This window comes from Pleurodeles waltl, chromosome 1_2 (genome assembly GCF_031143425.1).
Source record: "Pleurodeles waltl isolate 20211129_DDA chromosome 1_2, aPleWal1.hap1.20221129, whole genome shotgun sequence".
In the NCBI taxonomy this organism is placed as follows: Eukaryota; Metazoa; Chordata; class Amphibia; order Caudata; family Salamandridae; genus Pleurodeles; species Pleurodeles waltl.
In genome coordinates, this window is record NC_090437.1 from 408,346,354 (window position 1) to 408,374,097 (window position 27,744).

Sequence of the window (27,744 nt, forward strand, 5' to 3'; positions counted from 1 at the left end):
TTACGGTAACAGACATTCTACATAGAAATTAATCCATGCCTGATTAAGGGTTAATCTACGAAGGAGTAAGTGCTATCTACATTGCTCCAATGCAGGAAAGGTTTCACGCTAAACAATCATTTAAGTAGTGGTGCATATGTACCCAAAGCTGTCAAAACGGCCAGCCACCATTACCAACAACTTGGTGAAAACTCTAAGTTCTAAAATAGCAAACACCCTTTACTGGTAATAGACATCTTGTATCATGGACATTATGCATTTCCTCTACAGTAGCCAGTCTGGGACGTAAATGTAGGAGCTTTTTAATATTATTGGAACAAAGTTATTTCTCCAACAACACACTCAACAGACTGCGCCCCAGTCAACATCTTAAAAAGATTCACTGGATGTGGGGGTGGGAGAAAAGGTTGAACTCATAAGGCCAGCCTCGAGTTACCTTTAATAACCTCCAGTAAAGTCCCACATTTCACTCTTCGTGGGGCACAAGTTTGGTATTCCACAAAGTCAGCCACTACTACCAGAATCTCATGAGAAATTGGGCATAGGAAAAGGGTCTGGACAGCAGTGAACGCCTAGTAGGGATAGAGTTGTGTGTTTTCATAAACTAGACATGCTGGACACAAGACTGTTTTTCAGATAAGGTTTCACTTTGGGGCTATATTCTTCATCAGGCTGGATCGCAGTCAACAAAAGTCTTCAAGAAGTGTGATTGGGTTCATACATTAATCTCAGCTCCTCCATTAGGTCATAGCAAAAAACAAAAACCTATTCTTTTCCTTTTCTAAAGGAACATGAAAGCCCTTTGCCACACACTTCATAAAATGCCTGCTGCTTCACAAATTTATTACAGGTGGGGATAAAACTACCGGCTTTTCATCAAGGCTAAATAGTCTAGTTTTAAATGTAAAATTCACTATGCTGAACCCACCAATGATATCATCTTTTCATAGAGGTATTCTGACAGCCATACCAATACAATTCTATAAAGTCCAATTTTTGGTGACATCGATACCTCTATTCAGTCAGGCATAAGTACGCTACGTAATATGCTTTTCAGGTAGTGCAGAGGAAATGTTCTCTGTAAGGAGGATTTAGTGGCGTTTAGATGCAGAAGCACAATAAATGGGAGGACAGGAAGCAAAAGGATACTCTGCGCAAAATCAGTGTAGAAGGAAAACTCTTTCACACACCTGTTTCATTTTATGAGAAGACTAAAGGCTAGCATTATACATTAGATCTTTAATGTCAACACTCAGAAGCTCCATTTCACAGCCCCACAGAGTACAAAAAGAAAGTAAAACACAACACTGCATGCACGACCTCCATTTTAGATGCTGTTTCTCAAACTGCCCAAGAGCTTAGCTTTGCTAATGTGAGAGATCTTTTTTCTCTTGAAATTCATACAGTTAGATATGTGGGTGTAGGAAAAGTTTATGTTAAACATTTCTTAAAGGTAAACCTAATTTTACAACTTGTACATTGATTGTCCTTTTGATCTGGGAATCACTTTGCCTGGTTTTTTATTCTGTGTTGTCAACTAAAGGTTTTTAAGTATTTAGGAACATATGTGTTGTCATGCAGGGTAAACGAAATAAGCAACCGAAGTGGAGGGTTTGCATGTGCTAAGGATCAGTGAAAGCTATGTGGATGAGATCTGGGCAGCTGATAAAGCATAGTTCTGAAGGAATGGGTGCAGGGAAATTGGCACTGGGGCAATTGGGACTAGCAATACAGGTTTGATTACAATAATATCTATCATGGTGTGGCTAATAATGACTATGATGATACTAACAAAAATGGTGATGAGCAGGGAGCAATTATCAACAGTAAGGATGTCATTAAAGATTTGCAAGATGACAAAATAAAATGTTAATATTAGCCCTGTGTTCACCTCTCACCTTAGGAGTGCTAACTGGTGATGACTTGATACACTGGAAAATACCTAGAAGAATGAATACAGAAGTCATTGGACACAAATGGGAAGAGCATCAGGAGGATGGAATGCTCGAATCTTGTGCAGAGGATAATAACTATATGACTCCAGATCTAGATTCAGATCCAATTCGTTTTTAACTGAGGGCAGGTAGGGATCCAAGGAAAGGTCTGGAAAACTCCATGCAACCGAGGCCAGGCAAACTGTTACTTACAGGTAATCCTTCATCTAGAATTGGTGACATGGCAGTGAAGGTGCTGTTGAAGGAAGATGAGACTGATGTTGAGCTTGTGAGCAAATGATTGCAAAGGACCATCTGAGTCCTCAACAATGTGAACTCTGAATTGTTGGCAGAAAGGAGGAATGTTGCATTAATGAGATTAACCTGGCTACTAAAGAACTAATTACAGATAAAAAAAGGTCCTTATTTGCTGCAGGACCGGTAGACTGTGAAGGAAAAAAATTGCCATCTTTAAGGCCCTGATAAAGCGCTATCTGTTATACCCAAGGCTTTGGAGGTTCATGCTTTTTTTAGGAGGGCTGAAACAAGGGGGAATTATATTCAATTGCTGCATGCAACGTCCCCATTTCAAAACTCTGAATTGAGTATTTTGAGAGGTTTCATATGCAAATTGTTAATGGAAGCACATAACTATATTTATATATGCTGGTCCACTGATACATCATTTTCTTCTGTTTCAGTTAATCCATCCAGTATGTATTATTTCTTTTTTTGGCCAATTACAACCATAAAAGATCACAGAAAGTACAAACAGATACAAAAAATACACATATAAATAAAATTTTAAAAAACAATTGCACAAACCCTGTAATTCAGTTCCAAATATTATAAGACATTTACAAATTAATGGAAATATTATCAAAGTTTTATGTGGGACAAGAGTGGAGATAAATCTTGCTCAATGATCTATACGACTCCGGTATTGCTCAATTAATCTCATTCAGATTCTGATAATGATCTTGTAAGGCTTTGCAAGAAGCATGGATAAAATAATCAATCAATCAATCAGCTGATTTGTACAGCACAGCTAATCACCCAAGAGGGTATCCAGGTGCTTGCAGGATGCGAAAAGCTCAGTCGAAAAGACAAGTCTTGAGTGCTTTTCAGAACTTCAGAATAAAAGACAACTGCATATACACCAAGATAACACTGGTTAAAATTGTAAGACAATTTGTGGCCCAGATGTTAACATTTAGATATTCTAAGAAGTTTCTGTTGGTTGCATGATATGGGCAGGCAGCCTTTTGTGCAATAGATGAATAAACACATGGCAAATAATAGAAACCTCTAACATTGGTCCATTATGTTACAAAACATCTTGAATCTACTTCTAGACCAACTAAAATTCATTACGTTTTATATAATTCACATTTAATAAAAACACCAAAGCTTCACAAAGTAGTTCTTCATAGTTCCTTATGCACCCAGTTATTCTCCGCAGAACTTATCTCTCACCTCGCATGCCTTATGCAAATATTTACCACAGCACACAAAGATAATTCATTACCATAATTTTTTTTTAAATCTTAAAGGCTGCTTCAAAATTCCTAACATTCAGTTTCCTACACACAGGAGCCAGTCATCATCTACTGCTTCCAGCATATACTTGCCCAGGTCAAAGGCTACCCTCAGATCCACAAAAAACACACACAGATGCTCACACCTTAACCAAACGGTCTACTACACCACTAAGGAAAAATAGAGGACCTGATCAATTATACTCCTGTTCTCGCCAAACCCCACCAGGAGGGGGTAAAGACCCTTATATCTTCTATCCAGTTCTGAATTCTGACAAGAATCTTTCCACAAAAGCTCTTTTGGGCACTATCAATAAGACTGATTGGTCTATAATTAACCGGATTGTTCTTGGTGCCTTTCTTAAATACTGGGATTATTTTGGACCCACTACAAGTGATAGGAATATCTGAGCCAGCTGCAATCAAATCTGACTGCAGATTAATGAAGGGTCTCCATATTGAAGGCTCCAAACGATATAAATCTGCTGGGAATTTGTCCAACCTGGCCCCTTTTCCCATATTCATTGAGTCAATGGCCACCAGTGTCCCTTCAAGAGTAAAGACCATGTGGTGGTTTAGGATTATCTTCCTCTCTGTACCATGGGACCCTAACAGTTCCATCACAGGATTCAGAATCTAAGCTGATTGCCATATACAACTCTTTTAAGTGCTTAAATTAAGTAAAATGATATTTCAAACAATCAACCGTAATACCGTGTAGATCGTGTCAAGGGGAGCATTAAAGTAAGGTTTCTATTATTTCAGCTACAGGTCCAAATGTTGCAGCACATTTCCTTGGATAATCTATGATACATGGCCATCTGACACTCCTTCTGTTTGACTGGAATACCGGTGAGGGTAAAGTGTCAATCAGCTTATTATCTGGAATAGGAATACTGGTTAGAATTAATGAAAGGCCATTGTGGTCATTGTCCACTCTGCCGATAACCCTCCCATTTTCACCCAGAGATGTAAATCCAGCGATATGTAATCTATACTGTTCGTTGTCATAGCTCCCTTAAAGTTGCACTTGGGGATACAATCAGAGGGTGAATGGACATTGCAGACCCACAACCTGTGCGTAAAACTAAACAATGCTAATTAGGAAGTGACCAGAGGTATCTTATTTAAACAAGGATAGTTAGCATAGGTGTATTCCAAGCCCTATCTTCTTCCTTCATTCAGTCATATATAACACTTTGGGGTTCAAAGGTCATATTAAAATCATCCTCAACTAACAAGGGGTAGATGACGGCATCTTAATCCAAGTCATCGACCAGGATTTGGATGATTTTGGAGTCCTAGTTCCCCTGTGTTCAGCAATGGAGAACATTAACATTTTCATGGGTGGCAATTTCTTAGAAGAGGTAAGGAGCTCTAGGGCCATATTTATACTTTTCGACGCACAACTGCGCCAACGCAGTTGTGCGTCAAAAAAGTTAACGCCGGCTAACGCCATTCTGAAGCGCCATGCGGGCGCCGTATTTATTCAATGACGTTAGCCGGCGTTAGCCGGCGAAGCTGCCTGGTGTGCGTGAAAAAAAATGACGAACACCAGGCGGCGTAGGGGAAAATGGAGCTTGGGCGCCAAAAAATGGGGCAAGTCAGGCTGAGGCAAAATATTCGCCTCAACCCGATTTGCGCCATTTTTTTTTACTCCCAACCCCCATTGAAATGACTCCTGTCTTAGCAAAGACAGGAGTCATGCCCCCTTGCCCAATGGCCATGCCCAGGGGATTTATGTCCCCTGGGCATGGTCATTGGGCATAGTGGCATGTAGGGGGGCACAAATCAGGCCCCCCTATGCCACAAAAAAATAAATAAAAATACTTACCAGCACTTACCTTAATGTCCCAGGGGTGGGTCCCTCCATCCTTGAGCGTCCTCCTGGGGTGGGCAAGGGTGGCAGAGGGTGTCCCTGGGGGCATGGGAGGGCACCTCTGGGCTCCTTCCGAGCCCACAGGTCCCTTAACGCCTGCCCTGACCAGGCGCTAAAAAATGACGCAAAAGCGGCTGGACGTCATTTTTTTTGACCCGCCCACTCCCGGGCGTCAGTTTTGCCCGGGAGTATAAATACGGCGCACATGCCTCGGAGTCATTTTTTAGACGGGAACGCCTAACTTGCATATCATTAACGCAAGGAAGGTGTCCACGCTAAAAAATGACGCAAACTCCATGAACTGTGGCGCTAGATGTGTCTAACGCCAAAGTATAAATATGGAGTTCGTTTTGCGTCGAATTTGCATTAAAAAAACTACGCAAATCCGGCGCAAACAGAGTATAAATATGCCCCCTAGTGTATCCGGGGATCTTATTTTAATACCACTTGGCACTTTAATAAAGATTGTTAATCCCTCAAATGGGCTGCCTGAGCTAGATGGTACTGTTTCCACACTAAAATTTAGGTAACCCGATGTATGAAGCGGGGGAAACTGCTAAGGTTTCCTGAAAGAGGCATACATGAAAAGAATCCATGAAACTGCCCCAAAATGGGTTTCCAAATGTGGACTTCAATCCTTCTACATTGCAGGAAAGTAGCCTCAACTACATTCAAATCCAAAGTGTGCACATTTGTAGAGGTAGTACAGAATTTTGGGAAGCATAAGACTTTGGCTCTATCGACCTAGGCCCATTAAAACTGTTCTTCAAATTCCTGGGTTCCATGCTCACCCTCAAAAGGAATAGGGAATCGACCTCACAGTGACTGGGAGATGAAAAATCTATAGATTGCTCTGGTTGGTAAGTAAGTCAATCTGCTACCTGTGGTTCAGGATTCAAGGGCCGGCCCACCATTAGGTTCTACGGTGGAGACTCTGAAACCCTGTTCTCCAACTGGGTCACTCTAGGAGCCTCAGTAAGCATCAAAACGATTAGCCAAGCAGGAGGCAGCCTTAATTTGAATCGAATGCAAGAGCCATTATTAGGATTTGATTCCAAGTCGGGGGTCCACCAGTATCTCTACTATCCCATTTCCCCCAATTTTAATACAATGTAAACACATAGGTCATGCTTTGGGGACACACATTCAACATGAAGAAGATATAACCATATTAAACAGAGACACTGTTGTGAATGTCTGATCCAATGAATTAGCTTGTTCTTCAATAATTCCCTGGCCGTCCTTAAGATACAAGGCATTTTTTGGGCACTTATGTACAGAATCTGACTGCTGGGATTATTTAACACATATTGTAGTGCATTGTTATCAAACTGCACAGAATGCTAGGTAGTTATCTTGTCAGGACTTCCCACTGCATTTCCCATTTTATTAGACAAGAAACTGTACAGAGCGTAAATGTATGGGTCTAGGACAACACGTGACTTCAGATGCACAGTGACTGTGTAGACATGTCAATTCCCACCTCACTGCAGGAATTCCTTCCAACAGAAGTTTCCCATCTTGGCACTGATGGCACTTTACATTTGCTGGCAGAATCAATATTCACTTGGCGTTCATCCTCATCCCCACTCCCCTTTACATGATGTACTCTGAGACAAAGTCTGCTTCTGAGCTCTCAAATGTATGATTTCATCCCTTAACACATGTAACATATCCATGACTTTCTATCAACATGTTCTGTTTTTCTTGAGACCAGTCAAATTAGTTCCAGGGGATGGCAATCCTTCAGTTCTCCCCGCCTCTGAAGGCCTGGTGTTAGAAGTAATATAAGTGGGTGGCTCCAATAACTCAAGGGGTTCAAATCTTTTACGGCATTCTACCATAGAGACAATTATTTTAGGTGAGCATGTTAGAACTGTCTTCACAGGTGCTGTAGACTCGCCTGCCAATAAAATATTGTCTGTTTGTAATAATAGGCAAAGGTGCTATAGCAACATCAGTTCCGTGTGCCTGAGACTTCGTAAGTGGGCCATGTATTTGTTTGCGGACCACACACTTGGATTTCTCAAATATTGTCGGAACCCTGGTGCCCATTTGAGAAGTTAATTGTTTCAGAACATCAATAGCATCACATGCACAATGGATGCACGGTGTCCCACAAATTTATTTTTTCCCTCCAGGCCACAGGGGCTGCCGGCTGCTTTTCTTTTCCTCGTTTTAAAAAAGAAAATAGGGAAGTGTGGCTTAACAATCTAACCAGTGAATTGTTAAATAGAGTAAAGTATTGTCTGAAATTAAAAAGAAAAATAAATCAGCCAAAAATAAAAATACCCTTTACCAGAAGAAGGTAAAGGAATTTTCAATAATGCACCTAGGAGGCATGGTTAGGCTTCCACCCTTGACACACTCTATCTTTGCATAGTGTAGAAACTGCCCGGGGGCCTACACCAAAAGAATCCTGAGCCTCGGAAAAGGAAATGAACTCGCCATTGGGGTATAAGTCTCCTACCAGTTCACAGCCTCCCAGCTTCCAACCCTCCAATGGATATCAGTCTGTCCATGTCCCTTAAAGGGTGCTAAGTCCCATATCCTCAACTCTCTGTCAAATGGGGCCCGTCGCAGCGCAATCTTAACAGCCGGCTCCCAGATCCAAGCAGTGGTCTTGACCAAATAGGGGAAGGCTGAGTCCGACCGACCACCCGACATCAATAGATACACCAACATCTGTTCGCCCAGAATTCCTGCAAACAATCTCTTCTCTCAATTATCTGATTCAGTCAACCACTTTGCAGCATGTTGCAGATGGGCTGCATAGTAGTAATACCTAATATGAGGAATCACCAACCTGCCATCCTCGAGATCTCTTTGTAACACATGCAACGCCACCCTACTACGGCTCCCGGCTCACACCAAGGAGATTAGCAAACTATCCAGACGGCGGAAGAGCGTAGCATACAGTGGAAACAGGGAGTTCTGAACCAAGTACAGGCACTGCGGCGGGAACACCATCTTTGCTACAACCACCCTCCACGTGACGGAGAGGCAATCTGTTCCAGAATAGACCGAACGCTCCTGACCAGTAACCACCCGTTCTACATTATGTTTCTAGTGTGCCGCCACAGTGTGAGTGACCCAAATGCCAAGATACCTGAAGCTTTCAATCTCCCACCTAAGTCCCACCTTTGGCAGATCCTCCAGGGGAACCCCATAGAGCGACCCTAAGGGAAACAGGAGTGACTTTATTTCATTCACCTTAAGACCAGACACAATTCCAAAGGCACCCAACAGTTGCTGCAACAAAGGGACCGAGACAATTGGATCCTGAAGATACCCCAACGCATCATCTGCATAAAGGGAAACAAGTCTGTGTTTTTCCTTTTGTTTGTCCTCATAAGCTCCAAGTGCAAACCTATTATAAGCCTTACCAGGTATTTTCCCCATTAGCTGCAGTGTCCAGTTAGAGGATTTTCAGCAACCTCTTTAGCACTTTTGTTTAGCCTGTAGATTCTTTCTCCTCTCATAAGGCTGTCAAAACCTGATGGCCTTCTTTGTTTTATACACTTCTTTTCTGTGAATTCCCAGTCCTATAACAATTCAATGACCATTTCACCATTCCTGCTGTTAACTGAGCTCCGCTTGAGAATCTCCCTTCAAGTTATGAATCGGGCACACTCCGAAGTCAGTGCCAGACAGAACATGCAGGTGAGAGTTTTGGAACTCTGCAGATCCAGAGCTAAGAGCATGTCCAAAAAGGTAAACATCAGGACAAGTAAAAGAGTTTCCTTCTAGGGCTCATGACTGGAGGGATCAGAGATGATGCTCCTTGACAGAGTTGCAATGTGTCATTCTCAGATTTCTTGCTGGTTCAGTTAATAGCTACAGTGAAGGGGTTGTGCATGGAGGTGAGTGAATTACAGGTGGAGGGCAAGTTGGGAGGGGATCATGTTCTCTGGTACCTGTGTCAACAAATATTCATTGCATAAAGCCAATGCTCTATGACCGACTACATCAACAAGCACTCTAATTTAAACCCTACGTCAGGACCTTGCTGAATACCTGAAAAGAGCTCTCATTCAGCACTGGTTTTGGGAACTTCAGGACTCCACTGCCATTTTGACAGGTTGCAGAACACAGACCTAAAACTGCCTCAATTTCAGAATGGTGAGTGAGGGGAAACAACCCTAAATATAGTCTAGATACTTAAATTATACACAAGGTATAAGCATCAATATTACCAGTGACCAGGGAGCAAGGAAGCATAGTACAGTTTTCTTTACCTTTCTGCAGTTACCTAACGTGCACTGTGTTTGGTTGGTCAGCGGACGTTAGCAAGCTGTCCTCTAACAGGGCTTGGAAACCCTAATAAATGTTGTGATCCCTAGAGTGTTTCAAAGGTTGACTTTTAAAAATCTGCTACGTTGACTTTGTTGAGCATTGATTAAGGAGAAGATGTATGCTTCCACTTAAAAAAAGCTGCTTATACTGCTCTTTTTGCATTATGACAAATATTATGCTCAATACAACAGGACTGTGGTGGTAATGGTCAAGTCAATAGGCAGGAATTTGTTTACTATGAACAGTTAAGATCAAAGCTGTAAGCCTGACATATTTATTGTGAAAAGCATATGTTAAACTCACTTAGCACTATAGGGTGGGTTATTATTACTCTGAATTAATGCCTGTAGAAGATTAATTAATCACATGGAATGTGATTTCCACAGTACGCAAGGGTGTTGATTTCCTCCTAGGAAAGTTTTGCTGTGTGATAATCCTTGTTAGGCCCTTTGCAGAGACAGGTGTTTAGTTTTGTGAACTGCTATTTTGTACATATTGGCATTGATCCACTCAGACGTTTTGAGCAATGACGTGACAGAAAGATACCAAAATGCAAAGCAGATAGGCACGAGCAAATGTAAACATTTGCCTGTGAGCAGAGACATCAAAACTGGACCTTACCATAGTGCTTTATCGGGTTAAATGTTAGAAAGAACAGCATTATAACAACAAAGAAAGTTGTGAAGTTTTGCAGACTGCTTTACCTTACACCACTGGGCAAATCTCCAAATTATGGCAAGCTCCATAGAATCTACTTCAGCATTGTCGCCTCAGAGTCAGCCTCATCTGTGAACACTATGTTACTTGTTTTCACCCCAGAAACAGGATTTCTATCCTAGAATGAAAAGTAATGTTGTGCATTAAAATCTAGTAAAAACAATCAAAATAGAAGCTATTTCTGATTTGCTTACATCTACAATCTAGTTATACAATGTAACCTGAAACGTGCAAGCGTACATCTGATGGAACAATTTTCTGTATCTCCAAATAGACCTATATTCCCTTTTTTAGTTTCAGGCCATAAAACAACGCAAGCTGTCTGGTTGCAAAAGACATTGTGGACTTACCAAGAACATAAGGGACTTGCAGCCCTCCCATTGTTTGGCTTTACTATCACTCTTATCAGCTTGCTTCCTACTGGATGCCTTTCCTTGTTTAAGCTTGTCCATCTTGTTTTTGTCCATCCCATGAAGCGTAGAGTATTTAGCATCTCTTTCACTGGCAGGCTTTTATGTTTTCTCGGCTCGCTTTATGGGAACATTTTTTTTCTTCTTGTGGATCACGTTCTCGGATACCTGTTTCTATTGGATTACTTTCCTTATCTAAGCCTTATTTAAGCCTGTTCATCTTGTTTTTGTCTATCCCATGAAGCATGCATCTCTTTGACTGGCTGTTTTTATGCTTCCTCTACTCAATTTAAGGGAACTATTTTTTTCTTTTGGAACGCGTTCTCTGAATCACGATCTCTGGTGGATCATGTTCTCTGGTAATAAGCAAAGCAGCACCCTGACTTGTTTTGAACTTGCCCTATCAACTGGTCCTTCATTTCAGATTTTTGATGTAGAAAGGAGAGTCTAGATCCACACCCAGCAGCATATCTTTTTCAGCTTGTTTTTTTCATACTCTCTCTCCATCATGTGCTTCTCTCTCCCCATAATCACAAGTGTTGTTCTCTGGTCTATATGAGTCTTCCCCCTGACGCTCCATGTTGCTTTTGACAGTTGTGTTGCTCCCTCTTCCCCAGTGTGCCTTTCCTTATGTGCTCCCCCATCTGTCCTGTTGCTCTTCCCCGACCTTCCATCTTGCTGCTGCCCTCTTGCCTACCAGGCTGCTGCTCCCCCTACTGCCAGGCTGCTGCTCCCCTTCCTGCTGGGTTGCTGCTTCTCCACCTACCAGAGTACAGCTCCCCTGCCTGCTGAGGGTGCTGCACTCCCATCTGTCACGCTGCTGCACCCCTGCCTGTCAGGATGCTGCACTCCCTTCTTCTTAAAGTACTTTAGTGCTATTTTTTTTATTATACTGATCCATCTTGGAACGATGAATAAAAAGGAAAAAACCCATGTTGTTTTGCAGCTGCGTAATGCTGTACAGCATGGCTGAGAAACATTAACAAAGCCAAAAGGTCTCATAGGTGAGACCTATTGGCTTTTCCAATGCTTGTTCTATCTTTTGGGTAAACTGAAGCCCCAGAATAATATAGCCATGAAGAGCAATGCATAAATGACTGCAAAAAGTTCTACCTCTTCCAACCCAAAATGAGTGACAGAAGACAGATAGTAGCTTCAAAGGTGATATGTGACACTTTTTTTATTTTTTTTAATGGAATATATGCACTCCTTCCCTTTCAAATCCCTCTGGACACTTCTACCTCTATCCCAAACTGATGTTACTCTACAACTGATTTAGAGGTCTTCAAATCTGGAAATTTAATGCAGCCTACGTCTAAGAGTTTAGGCCATGACTACATTCTGACAGGTAAAGAATGAACAGGCCCTCCCATCTCAGCTACATTACAGAGCAGTGGGGGTTGACCTGAACATGCTAGTAGTTAAAGGGACCAAGTACCAGTTGAAGGGTCTTAAACAGGTGTGGGAATATTTACAAAACCAGTTATGAGTCCGACAAGTAGTACTAAAGCAGTACTCTTATGTATTCTTCCATAACTTTACGACTCAACCCCGAAACGCCCATCTCTCCACTAATGAAATAATGGTACATTCCTTTTTTAGGCTAATTATACCTTCTTTTTTTTCAGTATTCCAATTTTATTCACATTTCAGATGATGCCGTGCCAACTGACAAAAGGTATGTAAGATTATGTAAAAAAGTACAACACAACTACTACTTCACATACTCTAAAACATCTTTATGAATAGGCCCATTGAAGTTTGTCCTGGTGCCACCATCGCAGAGTTCCCCTCCTCCCAATTCATTCTATGCTTTCCATACATATATTAATAAAACACCTGCCTATGTGTCTGGATGTGACAGCTGGGCACCAGAAGAATGCTTGCTAAGCCTGTTTAAGGTTCAAGGTTTATACTATGCAGGAGTGTGGAATTTATTAAAATATCTACTTGGCCATGGGACAAGTTGTTTCTTAAATCTACTTGTCCTGTATAAAAATCTACTTGTCCCTTTGGTGACAAATTATGGCAGCAATCTCATTATGGAAGAGCTCCGATAATAGCCTCTCTGTTTATGCCAGGGCTACTACTATAGGAGGGCTTGAATACTTGCAATTTCAATCCCTACTATAGCAATTTCATTATTTTGCCACCCTTCCACAGATCTACATACTGGGGCTGGAGGAAGCAGTGAACAATAGTTCCAGGGCTGGAATACCATCGAGTCTGCAAGCCTACTAACTTGCATGTTTTAAGGATTTTCAACAGCCTTCCTCTAATCTTTTCCCATAATTAGAAAGGTTGGAAATTCACTCATGGCAATGGTAGAAGTTTTTCCAGGGTTGGGGAAAAAAGTGGTTCGAGTCAAAGTGAACTTGTAAACGCTCAATAGGTTTTCACATGAGCAAATCTAAACATTCATATTTGCTCATGCTAAGATACAGTTTACAAATTGTTTTAGGAGTACGATTTCCAGATGTTCTTGTGAATTCATGAAAGTCACACATTCAAAGACATGTAAGCATGATTGCACGTTTGTGACTTTAAGAACTGGGTCCCTAATTAGGTCTGACGTTAACAAAGATAGTTTATTTTTATTAAACTGCTATTTCTCTCTCTATCTGTCGACTGGCTTTACTGTGAACAATCGCATTCTGCTCTTCCGCAGCAAGGAGCATATTGGCACACAAAGTACTTTTGTTCGGTGCCAGGAACTACTGTGGCAATCAGTAGCGTAACAAAACTGGAGGTGGCCCCCCTGCTAAGAACATGGACCCCCTTGCCCCCCAGACTCCCTCAGTGCAGGTGCTGTGCTGAGTGGGCACCCTGGAGGGGGGCTGCAGGGACTTTGTTATGCCACTGGTGGCAATGTGTGCTTTTTTAGACCAATTTTTTTTTGTTGCTTTTTGCCAATGTTTGTTTCAATGGTGAGGGCCTGGCAGCTCCCACAATAAAGGGTTATAAAAGCCATGTCAAAACAAGATACGCATTGATGAAACCAAAAGACTCACAAAAATGTTGGATCGGTTGACTTTGCCAGTACTAGTTTATTTTCGTGCTTCCCATAATCTTGTTGAAAATGGTTACACTGATTTTCCATTAGAAATATTTTTTGGAAATACTAGCATGCATCAACACATTTTACTAAAGGATGCTTCAAAGAAGTAGCACCTAAAATTTCATAGTAGCAAAAAGTTTTTTTCCTACTTTTTTCTGAACACTTTATTTTGAAAGCAAAGGATCATCGCTCTTGATAACAAGCTTCTGGAAACATTTGCATCTACACAGAGAGCATTCTGGGAGCATTATACTTGGCCCTAAATTGTTGAACTTTTCAAACATATATGTGCAATTTTTTTTTAACTGGAACCATTATCAGTAGTGCAGTGTGCCCATAAAACGTTTATTTATAGCACTCACCCAAATAATGAAGATTTTTCATTAATAAACCATAAATACAAGTTCGAACAGCATTAACACATGGACACACATATTATCTCAACTGCAGTCAGTTCCCTTCTCTGTCAACTGGTAGCCAAAGGGTTTGTGCTGCAGGAAGTTGGGCCTACTTGTCCTAAGGACAAAATAAACATGAAAACGTGTTGCCCTTGACCCCAAACAATATGTCCCGGGCTGATAGTAATTCCACATCCCTGTACTATGACACTGATGTTTCTCAAATTAACAGATATTACCAGAGGTGATTATCACTGTCCACATGGGATGAGAACTTCAATGTCTTGTTGGCAGAAACTTATTGCAAGCTTGAGGTCATTGAAAATGTAACAATATATTAAATAATAAGCAGACAGGACCTCTCGATTATGAAGAAAAGAGAAATGGTTTAAAGGAGCCCATCTACCAATGTTAAGACAGTGGCCTCACATTTAGTGATGTGTTTCAATTACCGTGTGTGTGTGTGAGTTCACACTCTGAGGTGTTTGCTTAATATTTACAAAACCAACAAGAGTGTAATTCTGCTGGTCTGGGAAAAACACTTATGAGCATCTTCGAGACAAGTAAACAGCCAGCATAATATGACAAGGAAAATCTCCTCTCAGTAAGAAAGATCGTACTCTCCTTCAGAGAAGTAATGTGGATGCACAAAAAGCATGCAGCTCCACAAATGTATTCAGTATCAGACAAAGGAATCAGTGGAAACGTGGTGAGAGGAAAGAATAAGAAAAGTAAGTCCATATCTCCTTCACTTACTAGGACACTGATCTTATTCAGAGGATAAAGAAAAGAAAGATGTGGAGGAGGAATACTTTGGCAGGCTGCTTTATGAAGAAACTGCTAGGCAAGGAAATAAAAAGTTTCAGATCAAGGAGACCAGCTTACCTGTTCTACAGTTTGAAAAAACAGAAATAAAGATATACTCCAATATTTTTGGGATGTGATGTATCTGAAGCAAGCCAACTGGTTTGTGTCCACAAGTATTTAAAGAAAGGGACACTCCAGAAAATTATTCTTCTCATCACCAGGGCAATATTTTAGCCTCAGTAGATCTTATCGGTTTCTATACCATCTGATTTTGTAACCAGATGCGCTTTATAGTTGCAAGAAACAGATATCAATTCACTACTAGTCACTAGTTATGCCATTCAGGATGCTCATTTATCCTTGGAGTTGCATTACATTTTTAGAACAACTTCTGGTACTTCACCATCACAAGGGGTCTCTTTAGTTATCTTAACCTAGTTAACTGGCTGGGACAGGAACAATCTTTAGGCAAAAGTGACCCAGCATATATAAGTGGTCTGCATGGTATGAAAGAGCTATGGCCTCTTGATACCTTAAATCACATCCAACACCATTGCAGAAACACATCCAACACCATTCCAGAAACTCAGAACCTAAAGATCACTGGGGAAATGTTTAGCAATGGAGAGATGAGGTATCATTCTAAGAAGCTCTATTTGGCCACATAAATTAAAAGTTGACTCACTGATGCATTTTTTGAAGTGCATGGTCACACTGCAGCAAGTGTAACTGTCATGCCCTGGGCCAGATTACACCCCTAACCCTTTGCCCCTTGCTCGAGCTCCTGGGTACCAAGCTTACAAGATTTAAAGCATCCATTGTTTTCTAGGCCACCAGAGATGCCTTACAGTGGTAGTTTGTTCTAATCAGCATGTAAAGAATGTGACTCTTAACCTAAGCAGCGTTGGTGGCTTAACCATGTATAGTTATCAGGAGATTAACCTCTTCCGTGCTGAGGATGGCTCGGAGCTATCCTCAGCCAAGGTGGGGAGTGTGTGGAGGATGGCTCTGAACCGTTGTTGCACCCATCTGTGTTAGAAGCGCTGGTGGTCCCCCCACGGGCCCCACCCCGAAACATGCCTCTATTGGGGGTGGCAGTGGAAGCGCTTCCGCTGCAACTCTCGACTACCTTCTTAGTGACCTGATGACGTGAGCATGCACATCGGCCGCTGATGTCATCAAAACACCCCCATTTGCTTCCAGCGCGTCAGGTGATAGAGGTAAGTTTTCTCTCCCAGGAGGGATTGGGAAGGCAGAGGGACATCGGGACAAAAGGGGGGGGGGGGATAGTGGGTAAATAACTATGAGGCACCAGGGAATAAGTTTATGTGTATGTGAAATGGAGTTTGGCTGATGGTCTACATATACCGGCATTTGGCTGGCTGTTTGTGTACTGGCATTTGGGCGGCGCTGTGTGTGGACTGGCATTTGGCTGATGGTGTGTTTGAACTAGGGATTTTGCTGGCATGTTTGTGGACTGGATTCTGGTTGGCGATGGGTGTGGCTGGAGTGGCTAGGATCGTGGTGTGTGTGCAGTGGTGTTTGAATGAGGTAGGGGACACTTCAAGTCATGTTAATTTCTTGCCTTTGCTTTGTGCCACTCTTTGGAGCAGATCGGACATTTGTTGTGCTTATCTGCCCATAGTGTTTTTTAATGTTAATATTTATTTCTTGTCATCATTTGCATTTGTGAACTTAATGGTTTACTTCTCTTATTTTACTGCAAATTTTGGGATTTCTTTAGAAGCGGAGCCTGCTTGTTGTTTCGGCACTGTAGATCTGTAATTTGTGCAATTTCATGTGTTTGGTAAGAAAACGTTTTTTGTACTGTTTACTTCACGAGTATTATTGCCCTGCATGAATGCGTTTTTAAATGGTGTAATAATTGCAGCATATGTATTTCTATTTTATTGTGTGTAAAATTCTCTCAAGATTTATGCAAGATGTGTATTGTGTTGTCTTGTGTATAATTGTCTTTTGTTTTTCCTTTCTTGTGGGATATCATTGGTGCTTGCTGTGTCTGTGCACAGTAAGTGCAGGTGATTCTCATTCTAGTGGTCTCTGGCAAGTGTGTGGTATCGTTTTTGAGTATATAGGTCTTTGTGTGCTTTGTACTGATTAACTTTTTCTTCCAGATAACTATATGCCAGTAGCTTTACTTTCTGTTTGATAAAGTCACAGTTTGTTTATTATTTATTTTACAAAGTGTTGGCTAGTGTTGACTAATTTGTTGTGTTATTTTTATTAGCACAGATTATGGCAAAATGCAGGATTAACGCTCAACTGGTTAACTTGCTTTGTGAAACTTCCTCTGACCATGGTTCTGAGACTGCATCAGAGGCAGAGGAATAAGTCCGGGATTCTGGCAGTGAATATTCTGTCAGGGAGGAATCATCTGGCGATGAAGCCACACTCAGTGTGGAGGATGTGCCTCTTTTAGAAGAGGATACTGATATGCCAGTGCTGAACTTTGGGTTGCCCCAAACATGGTGCAGCCTGTATTGCCTGCCTTTACTGGTGCTACAGGGTGTAGAGTGAATGCTGAAAAATGTATTTCAGTTATTTATGCACTATGTATTTTTGGATGAGATGGTTTACCAGACTAATTTGTATGGTGATCAGTATTGAGGGACAACAGTGTCAGATTTAAGCCCCACTCTAGAGCATGCCGGTGGACTCCTACAAATCTGAATGAGTTGAAGAATTCTTGGGTTTAGCTTTATAGATGGGCTTGATAAGGAAACTGCAACTGTCTTCATCTTGGTCTACTTGTCCCTTGATGGCAACGGCTATATTTCCTGCAACCGTGAGTCGTGATCAATACTTGCTTCTGCTTCGGATGCTGCAGTTTGTTGATAATGCTTCATCACTGCCGCAAAATCACTCTGATTGCAACTGTCTCTTTAAGATTCAGCCTGTCTTTGATCATTTTATAGATCGCTTTTCAGAGATCTATGTTGCGTGGCTGAGCCTAGTGTCCGCAATAGGGACGGCTCAAACTAACACCAATGGGAGTCCTCCCCAAGAGACCCTCATTGACCTTAGTTTGATTTGTTCTGTCACAGGCACTAGGCCCAGCCACACAATTGAGGGGCCATTTTTATCGGAAGACTTGGGGGAAATGCTGGGTGGAAGAAAATTTGTGTCGTCCTCTGGATTCCAGAACTTTCCATTACAAAAATGTGAGGAAAATGTGTATTTTAGTCAATGTTTGAGGTTTGCAAGGAATTCTGGATAACACAGCCTGGTGAGAAACATGCAAGTCACCCCATCCTGGGTTCCCCTAGGTGTCTAGTTTTCAAAATTGTACCGGTGTGCTAGGTTTCCCTAGGTGCTGGATGTACAAGAGCCCCCAGCTAGGCACATTGCAAAAAAACAAACAATCAGTTCTCAGTGGAAAAATGTGTTGTGTCCATGTTGCGTTTTGGGATGTTTCCTGTCGCGGGCTCTAAGCCTACACATACAGGTGAGGTACCATTTTTATCAGAAGATTTGGGGGAATACTGGGTGAAAGGAAGTATGAGGGTCCCCTTAAATTCCAGAACATACAATCACAGAAATGTGAGGAAAATCTGCTTTTGGTCAAAGTTCAAGGTTTGCAAGGGGTTGTGAGTAACACATCCTGGCGAGAACCACGCAACTCACCGCATCCAGGGATCCCCTAGGTGTCTAGTTTTGAGAATAGTACAGGTTTGCTAAGTTTCCGTAGGTGTCGGATGAGCTAGGGCCCAAAATCCTCAGCTAGGCATCCTGCAAAAAAAAGGGTCAGTTTTCAGTGGAAAAATGTGATGTGTCCATGTTGCGTTTTGGCCCGTTTCTTGTCGGGGACACTAGGTCTACCCACACAAGTGAGATACTATTTATATCGGGAGACTTAGGGAAACACAGAATAGTAAAACAAATGTTATTACCAATTGGATTTCTCTGGATTTGTGCCTTCCAAATGTAAGACAGTGTGTAACAAAGAAGTCATTTTGAGAAATGCCCTCTAATTTATTATGTTAGTATGAGTACGCACAAGTTCAGTGATGTGCTAATAACCACTGCTTCTAAACTCTATATCTTGTGCCTCTGTAGGAAATACTAGGTTTCCTTGATACCTATTTTTTGCTCTGTTTATATTTTACCATATGAATTGCTGCATCCCCGGTACACAATGAAAAACCGTTTAAGGTGAAGCTCAGTTATTGGTTCTGGGTGCCTTGAGTTCTTGGAAAACCCACATACCCTATATAAGTCCCCGCAAGCGGAAGGGTCAAGCAGATGTAATGGTATATTGCTTTTGTAAATCAGCCATCATGTTTAGAAGTTACAACTGAAAACTTTTTTATATTTCAACACTTAGTGTCGATGGGAAAATCTTGAAGGATCTACACAATGACACCTCGCTGAATTCAGAACTTTGTCTAGTTTTCCGAAATGAAGAGGCAGTTCATGGCCTGCAGAAGCAGTGCAGTGTAACTTTCCTGGGTGGACGTTCAGCGTGTGTCATGAAGTGTGTCATGAAGAACATTTGCAGATCTGCTTTGTTGCGGTTCCTTGACTAGTTGCCCATCAATATAATCTGCACCAGATTTGGTGTGGGGATTCTTCAGTTGGTCCCATCTCATTAGTTATGAACTGGGCAACAGAAAAAGAGTAGAGCCAAGAGACTTGGTCATTACAACCAATCGGGGCATTAAGAAGAAGCAAAGGTCCGTTTTCAACATTTCACAAATTGCCCTCCCCTTCACAGCTCTCCAGACAATCTGGAATCAGTCTGGTGATCTCAGAAATACACTGGAAACTTTCCAGGATAAACTTTTCTTTGTGAGTTTCGGACAATGATCCAACAAAGCAACATTCTATTATTGATAGTAAACAATATCATAAATCCAAGTCCTATTGCTATTATCTTTTTTATTTAAAGCTATTTGTCAATGACTTACTACTTTTTATTTTTACCTTTGCTTTACCCACAAAATTACTGTGACTGTGTTTGTATAGAAGTCACACTGCCTCGTACGACATACCACCCCTTAAAATATTAAATGCCTACACCACGTGTTTAAAACCGTTTTGGCTACCTTCTCAGTGAGCACCTTAATTGACATACTTTTGTGTATTAGAAAGCCTGCATAATGCACTGTCAGACCTTGGCAGAAATGTGCCTTAGTAATGAATCAGCAGAGATTAAATTGGCGTATTTTTGGCCAATACCTACCTTTCCTGCTTCTTCTCTTTTCCACGGGAGGCTTCCTTAACATTGTATATAAATCTACACAGCTGCCGGCACTAATAGGATTAGATGTGTATGACGCTAGTGGGGAGATTCTAGGCCTGGATGAGGCAACCACCTGACTGCTAGAAGCTTCATATTATTGCCTGTGCCCCAGTAAGTAGCCCGTTTTAGACCTGGCCTACAGACAGCTCTACTCTATATGTTATCAAGACCCATTGATCAAAATACCAATATTTTGAGTGTGCTTCAGGTCAGTCTGTTGCTATTCATTTGTTGACTTTCTTGTAATGTTCAGCTGTTTACTTTTTACTCAATGGCTTTCTTTTGTCTTCTTGCGCTTGTCTCTTTCCTGGAGCATAGGCTGTTGGTTTTGACTGAATGACTTCTATGTGGACACTGCTTACACTCTGAGAAGTATTTTCTTCTGTTAGCACTAATAGTATATGTGTTTTCTTATTCTCCAGCATGTTGCTTCTCCCTTCAAAATCCAGCCTCTCCCTTCATCTGTGTTCCTTCCCAGCTCCTCCATACCTTACACCACAGCTCCCAGTCTTTCAGCACAATTTTCAACCCTCTCTTGACCCCCAGCTTCTCCTTGGTTCACGGCTCCCCCTCCTAAAACCCCAGGTCTTCAACTGTTCACCCGTCCTCCCCCACTAGCACCAGTTCTGTGTGACATCCTGTGGGCTTGCTGTCAACAGCAGACCCTACTGCCTACCTTAACTTTTATCTGAACAAGTATAACAGATCTCCACTGCTCTATTAATTGCAGGTCACAGAAGCAGCGCTACATATTTTGTTAAATGTGACAACTGAGGCGACAAGATGTACCAGTCTAAGTATTCAGAATTAATACGACCATCAAGGTTTGTAAGTAAAAGGACAAACCTAATGAATGCCAAGCAATTAAAGCGGATGCTCTCAATGTGAAGGGGGTGGTGTGTTTGTTTGCAATCTATTATGGGTTTGCTGGCTTTGTCAATGTTGTTCTTTAAGTAAGGGTACGAAATGGTGTACCCTAAAATCTGGACACCCCAAAATTTACATCAATCAGATTTCCCACATTTCACTGGAACCGAGACAGTATTAAACCACAATTTCATGAGGCAAGGTGTACCCCACATTAAGGCACATCCCGAAACATCAGAAATCATAAACATAATTCATTAAGTAAATGGATTGGGCTCACTCAATAACTGAGTTCTAGATCAATGAAAAGTTAAAAAGCTGTATTACAGAATTAAAAAATAAAGCAATGCAGGGTCAACACCATGAGAGCTCTCAAATACAGAGTATACAAAAAATCAAAAATTATCTTAAGTGCCAAATAGGCAGCAAAATCAGAAACCAATTGGACAGCATCCCTATCAGAAGGAGAACATTTTCTGGCTCACCATCAAAATCAAGGAGTTTTTTATACATTATTTTTGCAAATGAAATTACAGAAACCACAGATTCACTGTGGTTGTGAGCAAGGGTATCATTCCATCAGCAAATCAGAGCACATGAAAAATAAATGTCATATTGCCTTAGCACCTAAACACTAACACACCAGATGAATAATAATTCATCCCCCTTCTGTGCTAATGTCGTCAGTAGATGCTAGAACACAACTAGGTACATGAACAATAGTGCGTTATGCGAATGAATGGGCATAGTGAAGCAACAGAAGGACCTTGTAAATATTTCAAATCATAGTACTACAGGGGAAAGTTAATCAAGAGCATAATAGCAATAACAGTGCAAAATAAACCATTATATCTTAGCCAGACAGTAGACTGCAGAGTTCATGGGGGAGAAGCAGGATGAGAGACAGATAACTTTCATTTTGGACAAGATGGGGAACAAATTAAATCTGAATCTATTTAAGATACAACATAAGACCTCACTTCTACACATCTTAGAACATTTGTTTCAAAGGAAATAGCACTGCTTCAATGTATATATGTTAGAAAGAGTGTAAAACGGCATTATTATTGTTAATGCACAAACATATAAAGATTTACAATATATTGCACAGAGAAACTAAAACTGCAAATCTGCTGATAACCAACTGAGGTCCCCACACAGAGCACTACTGTCAACCCAGGCTAAACACCATCAGGAAGCACGCAGTGTGTGTTCTTCATGTCCTGTCCAAAACTCCCTTTTTTTACACCACAAGCTTGCACACTGTTTCTTGTTGATACAAAGCTCCTACTATCAGACATCTTAAATAACCAAAAGTTTCCAAAAGATTCTTAACATAATTACAGCAGGGTCACAAGTCAAGACTGAATACAAAATAAAATAAGCCTTTACTTCACCACAGAATGCTTCTTATGAGGAATATACATATTAATTGTAATTGTATTTATATAGCACTTAGTACCCCTGATGAGGCACTAAAGCACTTTTCAGAGAGTAACATGTTACTCTTGAACTCAAAAGGATTAGTGGTGGGTTAGTATAGGGAAATAAAAGTACAGTATTGGTATTAGTATAGGGAGGTATGAGGTAATTTGAGCAGAGGACATGTGAGTCTGTTAGCTGGATTGAATAAAATAATGGAGGGATAGATGAGGGAAGAATCCAAAAGTGTTAATTGGGAGATCAAAGTAGTAGGATGAGGTTTGGGATGAGTAAATGAGATGTGGAGGATGGAAGAGTCTGTACAAAGGGATTAGGGAAATCATAGTAGCAAAATGGGGTTTGAGATGAGTAAAAGGAGAGATAAATGAGGAAGAATTTGGTATAGTTGTTTGAGAGATCAAAGTAGTAAACTGAGCTTTGGGATGATCCAGGAGGGGCAGAGGCGGGAAGAGTCAAGGAGGGTTATATACTCTTGTATAGTAGGACTAAAGTAGTAAATGCATGCATACATGATTACATAGTAAGACAAGATATGTTCAAGGAATATAATATATTGAAATTTAAAGTTGTATTGTATCAACACAGACTTTCAAGAGTTGCAGTACTTGAAGTTAATTTATCTGTGTACTTTTATTAAGTAACCACGTGCAATTGTTCCAATATTCACAATGGACACAGCCATGAAATGCTAGTAAGTATTTCTCTGGACAAATACAAAAAGAACGTCAGTAATTCCTTTCTGCAAGAAATGCATTCTGGGTTTGCTGGCATAGCCAATTCCAACTTTCAATGTCTACACTGGAGACTGCTCAAAGATGGAAGACTGTAATTCTTCTGTCATCCCACGGGGTTACAGCCGTGAAATAGGCCGACGTTTTGATAACATGAATCGAGTTGCAATACGACTTTAGCAGTAATCAGTTTCTAAACGGGAGTGTATGGAGTTTTATTTTCACTTCCCTGGCGAACTGTAGCTTAAGGTTAAAAAAAACAAGGGAACACTGCAATAGAGAGGCATCTGTGAGAAATATTACGAACTTCATGGACACAATCAATTTAGAAATCACATCATTCTCTGTGTCTTGAATTGACACTACCTGGAAATTTGACACTGGCAACTACGTTTCCAAAAAAAAATCATAAGCTGGATGAACAAACGATGAGGCAGGAAATTAAAGAAGCTGTGAACAACAGCCAGGGTTACAAAGACTGGTCAAGGCAGGCAAGATCTGTACTGGGTTACTGCAATACTTGTCTAATTTACTAACAAATATTAAACACTAATGTCAAACTCAACGTGACTATTCTTGTCTTCTAACACCCATGAACAAGGCGAGTTATAAAAGAAAAAATGTTTTCCACAAATTTCGCATTTGTTTTCCAGACTGGTAAACCATTTCTTCTAGTTTTGTGTTTTTAACCTAGATGAAGCTTGTAGTGCAAACAGGTGTGAAAACCAAGGCTGAACCGGAAATCTATAAATTTCTTAAAACTAGAAAAAATTCTAAACCAAGGGGTCACTTCTACAGCTTCTTCAAGGTGTTCCCAAATATAATAACTGTTGCAATTAACAAAAGAAAATAATTCTGACAAATAGCAGATGGTGACAGCATTTTAGTCTTGAGTTTATTCCTGTGATGGCTTATTTGCAAACATACCATTATGTCAGTCAGACCCTCTTGGACGTAGGGATGTTTAGTGTTTGTTGATTGTCCAGAAACCAGTGCTACACAGAGACAACCATGCAGCAATTTGCAAGGTACGACGTAATAAATGAAAAATGGGTATGAAGGAAGCCTATGTATTTTTTTTAATGAGTATAAGATACTTAGTTAATGAAGAGAGGGTAATAGTATATCTTCGAATTTGGGTTTACCCATGCTATCATGTGATTTAGAGGGTATTATGTCTTCTTTCTTGCACACTGGCTTACATTTGAGAGCAAAAAAACAGAGAGAAAACCAATTTATTATCCCTCCCATTAATCTAAAGTTATGATTGTGATTTCATCTCCCTGTAAAGTATGAAGTTCAATCTCTGCCACTAATCAAAGGTATGGTCCTACGACTTCCTCTCTAAAGGGGAGTGTGGTAATATCCTTTTATTTATGTTATCATTTGTTACTAAGAGATGTTCTGTTACTATGGGAGTCACTCATGCTTGTGAGCAAGACAGTTATTGGAATGTAGAATGCAGAGGGTTAAAGAATATTCTTTCTTAGGCAGTTGGGTTTGGACGTCTTGCTGTCAGGATGAGGCTTCTAGATGTTCTGCTTATCCTATAATAAACCAAATCTACACAACCATTGATGAAGAAATATCTTCTCTGTTACCTCAGGTAGTTTTAGCTTCTGGGAGCAAACAAGTACTGAGATAAGCAAATAACTAAACGGTGGCTACCATGAAACATGATCAGTGGTTGGGGGGACAGAAGTGGATATCAGTGAATAAGGCCACAACCTCTCATCATAAACTAGATGTATATGAAGAAGCAGCCTCAATGATTACAAAATACTTCTAAAATGGAATGTAGTAATGATGAAATACCAATCAAGTCTAAATTCAAAAGAAAAAGAAAAGCCCCGAGATAACACGCAGGAACACTTAGAACTTGGTCAACATCAGGATCAAATTTCAATGATCAAAAAGAAGACCAAATTAAGTGGCAAACGTTTTACTGGCAGCAAACGTCAGGAGCATATCTCTATACCCACAATTTCCAATTAACTAGCAACAAGCCTTACTGATGCGAGTAAAAAAATAAAAAATAACATCAAAAATAAAAACACTGCTTCTTCATATAAATCCAGGAAGCACTGGAAAAATACTGTGAATCATTCTCAATGGTTCAGAACGAAGTTGACTTCCATTACACCAGATTAAGAAATGTCTAAAATGCTAGACATTTCTTACTCACCAAGCTGTCAGCCCTAGAAAGGACACCATAAAACACCCATCCCAAAGAAAAAAGTCTGACTGACTGCTACATACACTGCAAGGAACCAGTCACCTACCCAAGGCTCCATCTGTTTGGTTAGCTTTAAAGCCATTACAAAGCACTGCTTCAAGGGTTTCCTGCAGCCCTCCCAGGACTATCTTCTTCACTTGTAGTGCCAATACACTAAGTTCATAAATGCTGCTGTACGAATTAATGATTTTCCCTTGTCTCTTGGGCAGTATGGCTGGCAAGTACAGAAAATGGATACAACTCACTTGGAGTAGAGTGGGGTGGAGGAGACTGGAGAGGATTGTAGTGGGCTAGGTTGGAGTGTAGTAGGTTGGAGCGGAGTGGGCTAGATTGAAGTGTGGTAGAGAGGGATGGGGTGGAGTGGGAAGGAGTTGGGTAGACTGGACTGCAGTGGGGTAGACTGTGGTACACTGGAGTAGAGTAGACTGCGGTATATTGTAGTGGGGTAGAGTGGAGTGGGGCAGGTAGGGCTAGGTTTGAGTGGATTGGAGTGGAGTAGTGTGGGGTAGATTTGATGGGGTAAACTGTAGTGCAGTATACTGGAGTTGAATAGAGTGGGTAGAGTGGATTGGGGTAGATTGGAGTGGGGTAGGGTGGGGTGGAGTAGAATAGAACTGAGTAGGGTAGATTGTAGTTAGATAGATTGGAGTGGGATAGAGTGAGGTGGCTAAATTGGATCGGGTGGATTGGAGTGGATGGAGTGGATGAGGTGGATTGGAGTGTGGTAGACTGGAGTGGGTTGGACTGGGGTAGATTAGGTGTACCGGAGTGGAGTTAGGTAGGCTGGAGTGGGGTAGACTGCAGTGCAGTGGGGCAGACTGGAGTGTGGTAGAATGGGGTGGGGTGGAGTGGGATGGAGTGGGGTAGACTGGGGTAAAGTGAGGAAGATGGGAGTGGATTAGATTTGGGTAGAGTGGGGTAGATATGGGTAGAGTGGGGTAGATATGGGTAGAGTGGGGTGGATTCGAGTAGAGTGGGGTAGATTAGGGTAGAGTGGGGTAGACTGGAGTGTAGTAGCTTGGAGTGGAGTAGGCTTGGGGAATGTGGAATGGGGACGACTGGGCTAGACTGGACTGGGCTAGTTTGGACTGGATTGGGGCAGGTTGGAGAGGGGTAGATTGGGGTGGGGTGGATGCGGTGGAATATGATAGATGGGGTGAAGTGGGGTAGATGGGGTGGAGTGGAGCTGTAGAGTGGAGTGGTGAGTTGTATTGGGTAAATAGGAGTGGGTTGGGTAGACTGGAGTGGAGAGAGATGGAGTACAGTGGAGTGGATTGGGGTAGAGTAGAGTGGGTAGATTAATGTTGGTAGATTGTATTGGAATGGGGTAGAAATGGGTAGACTGGAATGGATTGGGGTAGATTGCAGTAGTTGGTAAGATTGGAGTAAATAGTAGTGGGTGGGTAGACTGGGGTGGAGAGGGACTGAGTGGAGTGGATTGGAGTAGATTAGAGTGGAGTGGGATAGACTGGAGTGGAGTGGGGGTGACGTGGGGAGAATGGGGAGGGGCAGCGTGGAGTGGGGTAGATTAACGTGGGCTGGGGTAGATTGGAGAGGGGTGGGCAGAGTGTAGTAGAATGGAGTGTAGTAGAGTGGGGTGGAGTGTGATGGAGAGGGGTAGATTGCGGTAGACAGGAGTGGGGTAGAATGGAGTGAAGTAGTTTAGAGTGGGGTAGAGTAGGGTGGAGTGGGGTATACTGGGTAGGCTGGAGTAGATTGAGGTATAATGTAATGAAGTGGGATAGATTGGGGTATACTGAAGTAGAATGGGTTAGAGTTGGGTAGAGTGGAGTAGAATGGAGTGGAGCAGAATGGGGTAGATTTCAGTGGAGAGGGGTGGATTGGAGTGGAGTGGATTGGGGTAGATAGGAGTGGGATAGAGTGCAGTGGAGTAGACTGGAGTGGGATAGAGTGGGGTTGGTAGTTTGGATTGGGATGGATTGGTGTGGATTGGAGTGAGGTAGATTGGAGGGGAGTAGAATGGGGTAGATTTCTTGTGGAGTGGACCAGAGCTGGGTAGAATGAAGTGGGGGGTTGGAGTGCAGCAGGGTGGAGAAGAGTGGGGTAGAGTGGAGTGGTGTTGATGGGAGTGGAGTGGGGTAGACTACTGTGGATTGGAGGGGAGTAGATTAGGGAATATTGGACTGGAGTGTAGTAGACTGGAGTG

At 41.6% G+C, this 27,744-nt stretch overlaps 1 protein-coding gene across 2 annotated transcripts in view; it reads right to left on the reverse strand.

The window, feature by feature from the left end:
• JAK2 (Janus kinase 2) overlaps window positions 1–27,744 on the reverse strand; it is an 882,548-nt gene that overhangs the window by 740,524 nt on the left and 114,280 nt on the right. The window contains exon 2 of one of the 2 annotated variants that reach the window (XM_069240320.1): window positions 10,352–10,482. The exons of the other annotated variant lie outside the window; for it this stretch is intronic. The gene's annotated coding sequence lies outside the window, so the exon portion shown is untranslated. The remainder of the gene's footprint in view (window positions 1–10,351; window positions 10,483–27,744) is intronic. 2 annotated transcript variants of the gene reach the window in all.